At 40.2% G+C, this 8,878-nt stretch overlaps 1 protein-coding gene and 1 pseudogene across 1 annotated transcript in view; both read right to left on the minus strand.

Moving 5' to 3' along the window:
* The window catches only part of PRIM2 (DNA primase subunit 2), a 272,677-nt gene that overhangs the window by 98,650 nt on the left and 165,149 nt on the right, over positions 1-8,878 (minus strand). The gene's annotated exons all lie outside the window — the stretch shown is intronic.
* Positions 6,256-6,839, minus strand: LOC103086901 (40S ribosomal protein S7 pseudogene; annotated as a pseudogene).

Genomic DNA, 8,878 nt, shown 5'->3' on the forward strand with positions numbered 1-8,878 from the left:
AGTCAGCAGTGCAGCAGGAATTCAAACTTTTTGACTCCCAACTTCCCATTTCTTCACTATACCATGCCATTCTCTTCCCTGTGATACATTTTCCTCTTGTATTATTTAGGAATTAGGAAATATAACATGGCACATACTACCTAAAGCCCCCAACCTGTGTACATTATCATCTCCTTGACACAACTCCACACCCATAGCTCCATCAACAATGACTCAGATGCAGACATTCAGGGGTCACGCGGCGAAGAACTGGTGCAAGGTTACATAGAAAACCATAGTCAAACTGTGGTTTATGCAGACTCCACAACTAAAGGGAAGTTCCGGAGTAAAGTATCATAATAACAAGGGATTCTGGATGCTCTACTTTCTACCTGCTCAGCACTATAGCTTCTTGATGATGGATAACATACACCCTCAAGATGCTCTGTAGAAAGGCTGTTGTTCCTACAATCAATCAGGTTATTGATTAAACAATGGGTAAGGACTATGAAGCAAAACTACTGGATATCTCAGGACGTTGCAGCCACCGGCGAGGAGACTGTCACAAGTGTAGATGTCCCCTTCTGACAGTCCTCCCTCCATGTGCTAAGAATGGCCTGAGAATCACTCTGACAGCAGGACAAGCAGAATGCCAGAGAGTGACACAGAATGGTCCTGTACCTAAAACACATCTTCTTGCCTTTGGTATTATTTCTCCCTCCAGTAACAAACTTCTGACAGCATATCACTGGACTCTATCCATTCCCTTTATCATAGTAGTGCCATGCCACACAAAACTCATGCTAAGTTAAACCAACAGCTGCCATTTAATTTTAATATTTTACATTTTAATATAGAACACAACCAGAGAATTATTTCAGTGAAATCCCCCCAAATAAAAACATATTTCACTTTCCAATATGTCTTACACACAAGGCAGTGAAAACAGCATAGGCTAAGAGTCTGAAGACTTGCTTTTGTTTTTGTTCTTTAAATCATTGGTTTGGCAAACTGGTAATCTGCACTATTCTCATTTATAAAATGGTATTAATAAGGCCAGGCCTGCCTAACTAACAGAAATCCTGGGGAGATCAAATGAACTAATAAATTCAAAGTGCTAATTAAAATCAGTAGAGCATATTCCAGTACAGAGAGCAACTGCAGTCTTGACCAGTAAGCACAGAGGAACACAAAACAAAACAAAATAAAACAGGATGGGAAGGGAGTCAGCATGATCCTGTAGAGGAGTCATCCCCCAGTTGGGAGATGCTAGCCCACTCCATTGACCCCTGGTAAGCTTTAGGCTATAAATTGATCACAATCATCTAACAGGACCGTTCAGATCAAATAGATGAACAAATACAAAAGTCCTGTATAAATGGTAAAATGATGTACAAACATGATTATAGTCACTGAGTAGTTTTCTCCGCCCAGATTAATGCAGTATACAAAGTACAAAGAGAAGATGTATAAAGAGGACACATATGTTTGTCTGAATGCCAGTATAAAATGCTTGTTCCTCAAAGTTTTAATAGAATACGCAAAGGGACCAAATTCCAAGGAAAAAAAGTAAGAAAGAGAATGGTAGCAATGATAAATGCAAAGAATTTACTGGGTATAAATAACTACAGAGAGAATACAAGGAAACCGTTAGATATCATACTTCTAAAAATATTATAAATAGACAAGAAGATGGTCACCAGCCAACCCAGTAAGGGCAAGTGTGGAACCCTGGAAGAAAAGTGACATAAATGAAGAATTGAAGCATAAGAATTGGGAATGAGATTCCTCTTCCACTCATTCAGAATCAGAAAGGATAACTTATATATCTTGGTTAAAGGAGTTGGTACGTCACAGCTACTTAATACATATTAGAAGAGTTATGGATAGATGAAGCCAAGGGGAAGGATTTTCAAATATAAGAAAGGCAAATCATGAGAAGCAGTGTATCCAATGATCTGCAGGCAGAAAGAACCATAAAAAGATTTTGGACAAGAATTCACATATTCAGGTTTATACTCGAGAAAGAAAGTGTAGAGAAATTACTAGAAAGGGAGGGACTGGGAAATAGAAAACCAGTTGGAAGAATACTGCAACATTCCGGGCAAGAGAAGTTTTTGTAAAGACCTTCAGTAAAGTAATGGCAATAGATGGAGAAAGGAAGGCAATCAAGGTAAAAGAAAAAGGAACAAATAGTGCTGCCATAAAAGAATAAAAATCCTTGGGGCTTCCCTGCTGGTGCAGTGGTTAAGAATCCGCCTGCCAACGCAGGGGACATGGGTTTGAGCCCTGGTCCGGGAAGAACCCACATGCCACGGAGCAACTAAGCCCATGCGCCCCAATACTAAGCTTGCACTCTAGAGCCCGCAAGCCACAGCTACTGCAGCCCGCGCACCTAGAGCCCGTGCTCCACAACAAGAGAAGACACCACAATGAAAAGCCCGTGCACCGCAACTAGGGAAAGCCCAGGGAAAGCAACGAAGACCCAACGCAGCCAAACAAAAATAAATAAATTTATTTTTTAAAAAAATCCTTAATAACAATTCACATTAGCTTATGAGACTGGACCTTTGGCTTTTACTTGGAAGTGCCCAGGGATGTTACGAGATGAGACTCCTAACAGCCCCCAGGACAGGTAAGGCACCTTCTACCACCCTCAGAGCCTGGTGGCAGCTTCATATCACACAACTTCCAAATGAATGCAGCTGCTACACTAATGAGCAAAAACATACATAATGAACTGTCAAAATATAGTCTTAGTTTCATGATTTTAAAAACTCGGTCAATTTTATGAACAAACATTTCTTAATCATGGTACTAGGGAAACACAGAAAAAGTAATAAAAACTTTTTATAACTTTTTTTAATTTTTAAAAAATTTTTACTGTAATTTTTAACAGTAAAAACAATTTCTAATTGGTTCGATATACACACACACAAATCCAGCAGAAAATACTATTTTCAGTTCATTTTAAATACTCACAGCTTTAAGAAACACTCGCTGTCACTGATGTACAGTTTTAACAAAGGGAATTTAGTCAGCATAAAAGCTTTCCTGCTTCTAACCTTCCATAAGAGAATAAATTGAGATGTAACACAAATGTCATTTTTCTCAACACAGCGGACCAAAAAACATTTTAATGGGCCACAAAAATCAAATTATGTCACTAATCAGTATCCTGCCAAATATAAAGAGGAAGTTGTTTTTTTTTTGTGGTACGCGGGCCTCTCACTGTTGTGGCCTCTCCCATTGCGGAGCACAGGCTCCGGACGTGCAGGCTCAGCGGCCATGGCTCACGGGCCCAGCCACTCCGTGGCATGTGGGATCTTCCCAAACCGGGGCACGAACCCGTGTCCCCTGCATCGGCAGGTGGACTCTCAACCACTGCGCCACCAGAGAAGCCCACGTTCTTTTTGTTTTTTTTAACATCTTTATTGGAGTATAATTGCTTTACAATGGTAAAGAGGAAGTTTTGATTAATCAGAGAATCTTAAAATGTCAAGATCTGATTTAATTCTCAGTTTAGCCACTAATTTGCCACAAGTAAAAAAGAAAAAGCATAAGTCAAACTATGCATTAATTATTCATCCATAAATGTGGCCAGTAAGGGATTAGGAGCTATAGTGATTTATTTCCATCCTGTATGCTAATTTTTCTTCTATTTGCTAGAGTATCAGGTGAAAGGCACTGAAGGTAAGATGGTATCATTGTTCTCAAGTCACCAAAAGCCAGAAAAGTGGTGAAAACAATAAAGATGTGGATCCATGAATACTGAGTTATATTAGAACACTGTCTGTGGTGAAAGGCGACAGTGTGTGTTTGCTAAAATGTAGCAATTACACAGCACTGCACAAGCAACACAAACACCTTCACTCCCCAAACAGAACTAGAGAAATGCAGAAAACCCAGGACAAACCTTACTTTTTAAATACCATTAGATCATCAGGCTCTCTATAAGAGACTTTTTCTACATCCCAGTCGTTGTCCTTTTCTAATTACCTTTTTAAAAAAAGCTTTCAAGAGTCTCTGTACAGCTCCTCAATCCCTCATCAAGCACTTCTGTGACCAAGGAAGAGTCACAAAGTAGTGACGAACCCAAAGATGACCCAAACAGTACGACGTGACGAGGTGATGAAAGCCCCAACAAGGCTGCAGAGAACAGGCCCTTCTCAGAGCAGGGGGAGGAGGACAAACCACATGCAGCCCCAAAAGGACACCTCAGAAGGAGCCGCCCAGGGACAGCATCCAGGATTCTGAGTGTCGTGAGAACACTGCTGAGATGACTGAGCAGAGTGCCCAAGCTGAGCAGATGCCTGCCAAGCCAGCGGGACCAGCTCAAGGCCAAAGGAGAGGAGGCTGACCATCAGGGAGAAGGCGGGCCTGGGCAGCAGAGGGGAAGAGCAGGAGACCACAGTCAAGGAATAACTGAAAAGTCACAGGCCTGGTTGTTTTAGTGTTTTTACCATTCATAGTTGAACAACTTTATATGTATTAAAACATTTTTAAATTTTGATCCGGTTCAGAAAAGTATATGACATGAGTTTATTAGGGTTGCTGGAGGGTTGTTAAAAGTAAGCATGTGATAAGGAGGTGACATTTGGGGATAATAAAAAAAGTCTGTTTTTCTCAGCATCTAGAGGGTTAGCACATATCAGATGGACAGGCAGAAAGACACACACAAAGCCAAGGAAACTTCACAGTTTATAGACGAAGATGTTGGGTTAGGTGGCAAAAGAGATAAGCAGAGGCAAGGGGGAAAAAGAGCTGAAACTGGGCAGGTAGGTCCTGAAACGCAGGTCTCTGAACAAAAAACATTAAAATAAAGAGCCAATTCTACCTCCTTTTGCAATAACATAGTGTTAAATCATGACTTTAATAAAAATTTGAGGTTTTGTCAAGTTTAAAACCTTTAAAAACCTAAACCTGTGCATAATAGTATTTTCTAAGAAAACTGAATTTTGCAAACACAGAAGTAATTCAGTGTTTGCCCTTGGTTATTTTGTTCTGTTTTGTTTTGAGGTGATGGTCCTAAGTTATCCAATCTACTATAAGAGAACTAATGGTACACAAAATATATAAAAGCATCTTCCTACTGTTGCATTTGTTCAGTAAGCCTACATGCAACTTAATTAAAACTCAGTCACATCTGAGGAACTTTTTCCTCCCACATTGTCTTGCTCATTAAACAGTAAGATGTAAGCAGAGTTAGTTTTCCAATAAGGCTAAAAATCACAGTAAACAGAAAATTGTAAAACCAACAGTTTCAACAAATTAAGAGTTGAAAGAAGAGATTTTCAAAATATCCATAACACATATTTACATAACCATATTTGACATGATCCTATTTTCAATCCAATTAAACAATCCGATAGGGGGGTGGGAGCAGGGCTGAGGCATAACAGAGACAGGAAGGCACAGTCAGTCACAGACACACAGAACCAGTTCTCCCAAACACCACCACACAAACATCAAGTCTACACAATAGAAATGCAGTGGATATATAAAGAGGTAAATCAGAAACACACATCTGCACAGATCTGCACACATCTGATCTGTGAAAGGCAGACCCATGCCTGGTCTTTGTAGAAACAACAGAAATATAAGCCACCAATACACCACCAATGTCAACACGAGCACTTAGATTTCAACAGGGAGTTGCTTTTGAGTGCTGAAAATAAGAGGCGAAACAAAAAGAAATTATATGAAAGTGGATTTGTGGGTCTCATGACAAGATTAGCTTGTTAAGGAAAAAAACCTTTCCTGCTGTGGCCCTGATCTCAGCACATGACGGCCCATCACAACTCTGCTCGAGTGGCCTTCACGAGTCCCACCACTGAGACACAAATGCATCAGGACACAGCTGGCAAAACGGGTGACACCTCTCCAATCATTTTCCCATTTTCCGATTAGTGATGCCACTTGAGGGAGGGAATAAGGAGTAGTGGAATAGTTGCAACATTTTAGGAATTAGCTGCAATTCTGCCTCATTTGCATAATTTTTCCAAGTCCAATCCACCCAAAGCAATCAGGGAGCACAGCAGAGTAAGGGAGTGAGCCAAGCAGACTGACGAGGAGCACAGGTATCAGACTCACTGTGTGACTTTGCTTTCAGTTTCCTCACTGGGAAACAGGGATTTCAGAAGGGGTCACGAAAGTACCCCCTCCGAGGACTGCTGTGAGGATCAAATGAGATGTCTATAAGAGTTTACCGCACGATTTTTCACTCAAATTGTTTTTTTTTAAATTGTGAATAATATTTTATTTAGTCATTTTTGTTTACAACTGACACTCTGGGAATTCAAAATTAATATCCTTGCCCATGAGCTTCTTATAGACACCAGAAAATGTTCCAAGCTTGTGTTCCACATTGTTCTGCTGTGCTTTATCCAAATGAACCTTTATGAGTTGGCTGCCAACCAGCTTCACACGGATTCTCTTGCCCACAATCTCACTTGGGAAAACCAAGTCCTCCAGGATGACATCGTGCACTGCTGTCAGAGTGCAACTCCTGGGACGCTTTTGCTTATTTTTTGTACGGCTTTTGCAAGTTGGCTTAGGTAGAATTCTCCTCTGCGCAATAAAGACAAGGTGCTTCCCGCTGAACTTCTTCTCCAACTCACACACTAGCGGACCTGGATTTTTCTGGAAAGATTTCAGTTGAGGAATGGGAACAAGATTATGATAGCTTTCCGACCACCACCAACTTCAATTTCCTCAGTGGTCATGATGTTCAGCTCCCGCAGCTGGGCCTTGAGGTACAAGTTCATCTCCAGCTTCAGAAGGACCTGGGAGATGCCCAACTCAAACTCATCTGGCTTCGCACCATTGGGCTTGGCAATCTTCACGCTGGAACTAAACATGGCCTGGATCTTGCCAATGTGGCCAATACTTCACTCAAATTGTAATCATCATTATCATCCAGGCCTCAATTTGTTACATGTGGACGTTTTGGTTGTTGTTTCTCTACTCTTTAACATTCACCACTTTCTTCCCTTGAATATCAGGAAAAAAATGTACTTCTTTCCTATCTTCTTTATACTATCACATAAATTATTTAATCTTAAAGTAGAATTTAGATGTCCTTGAATAACCTGATGATCTGGAAGGTTTTATCTATAGCTACACTCTTAGAAAGTTTCCACAGTGCAAAACTTCAAACTCAAACATTGCAGGTTTCAATGGAACCCAGCTTTGCAGAGCTGCATATCCAATATGGTAGCCACCAGCCAACTGTGACTAAGCTGCACTTGAAACGCAGCTTAGTCAGAATTAAGAAGTTAATTCTGAGTGTAAAATTTGCACTGAATTTCAAAGACTTGGTATGAAAAAATAATGTAAAACATTTCATTAATAAATTTTCCTATCGATTACATGTTGAAATGATATTTTGGATATGAGTTAAGTAAGATATTACTAAAATTAATGTCACTGAAGTAATTTAAAATTACACATGTGGCTCGTATTTGTGGTGCTCATATACTTCTGGACAGCACTGTCGTAGAGTGAGGACAGTGACACGAAGCAATCAAGTGCTTCCCCTGAGGACTAGGTCCACATGCAGAAACGCCAATTGACAAACCCTGACTTCTATTTGCCAAGTGAAGATCAGACTCTGCTAGTCATAAGTGGAATACAAGCTGCAACTGGACCACTAAAGGAATGCCTCAAGCCAACTGTAAATATGCTTGTTTTCATAACACTGTGCTTGGGAATAAAGGTTCCAAACTTGAGCCACACCCTCCCATTTCTACTATCAGGGAAGCAATCGTGAATTCTGATTAGCTTGGAGGTAACTGGAATCACTGGGGGGGAGGGTGTGTGTATGTGTGACACATTTTTGTCTGGGAGTCTTTGGGGCTGTGTGACTCACCTCAACACTTAATCACAACAATCCATTCTCCTCTCATCTGTAAGAAGCTGTGCTGGGGGCCGGGGTGGGGGTGGGGGGGTATGAGTCCAGAAGACCGCAGGACCCTGGGCTAGGCCAGACAGAACCCACCTCCCATCCTCAGGGAGCACCTCTACACCCTCCCTCCCCACCAACAAACAGCCTCTGAGGTTCATAAAATAGTAACACATAAAACACATTTCCTTTCTTCGTCAACTATTCCCCAGTACTCTTGAAAGAGGTTAACACTCTTTACTCCTTTCTATCTGGCAGCTATAGTTTATCATATTTTAAAAACTGATATCAAATAAAAAAGCAGTGAAGAAAGCATCATGAGTAATCAAAACTGATCTCTGCATCAAGGAAACATATTTCTTTGTTTAAATTAAAAAGTAAGCTAATACATCTTTCAAAATGAACTGTAATTTCCTACATCATTCTATAAAAGTATACCAAGTCCCAATACAACCCTTTCACATGAAGTAAGGTGCAATCATAGCACAAATGGAAAAACAATTTCAAAAAGAGGAAACAAAGGTTTTGAACATCACCCGTAATATCCACTTTTGCAATCACAATTTTACCCACTTTGGATGTTAAAAAAAAAATACTCTGACCACATAAGCTAGGCTATTCAGACATTTAGAAAGTACAATCCCTGCAGTTTGGATTTCTTGGGTGTGTAGGAAATCAAGGGAACCACAGTTACAATATATCACTTCCTGCTGTGAGGATATCACAGGAAAATTCACTCAATAGCTGTCACCACTGAAATTGAAATGATTTTCTTTCTACAGCTAAATCCCTAGTAAATGGTATCCCACTTGTGTTAGCCCACGTGATTTTCCCTGCAGTTACTCCAAACGAGAACACAATCAATAAAATTCTGTTATAAACTGAATGTAAATTATTTTTCCACAAGCATGAATTTTACTCAATTTTGCGTAAAAGAAATTCTCTCCGAAAAACTACCATCAGACGATACGTAGGATAATGATCTATATTTCCCTA

Source organism: Lipotes vexillifer, unplaced genomic scaffold (genome assembly GCF_000442215.2).
Source record: "Lipotes vexillifer unplaced genomic scaffold, Lipotes_vexillifer_v1.1 scaffold302, whole genome shotgun sequence".
In the NCBI taxonomy this organism is placed as follows: Eukaryota; Metazoa; Chordata; class Mammalia; order Artiodactyla; family Lipotidae; genus Lipotes; species Lipotes vexillifer.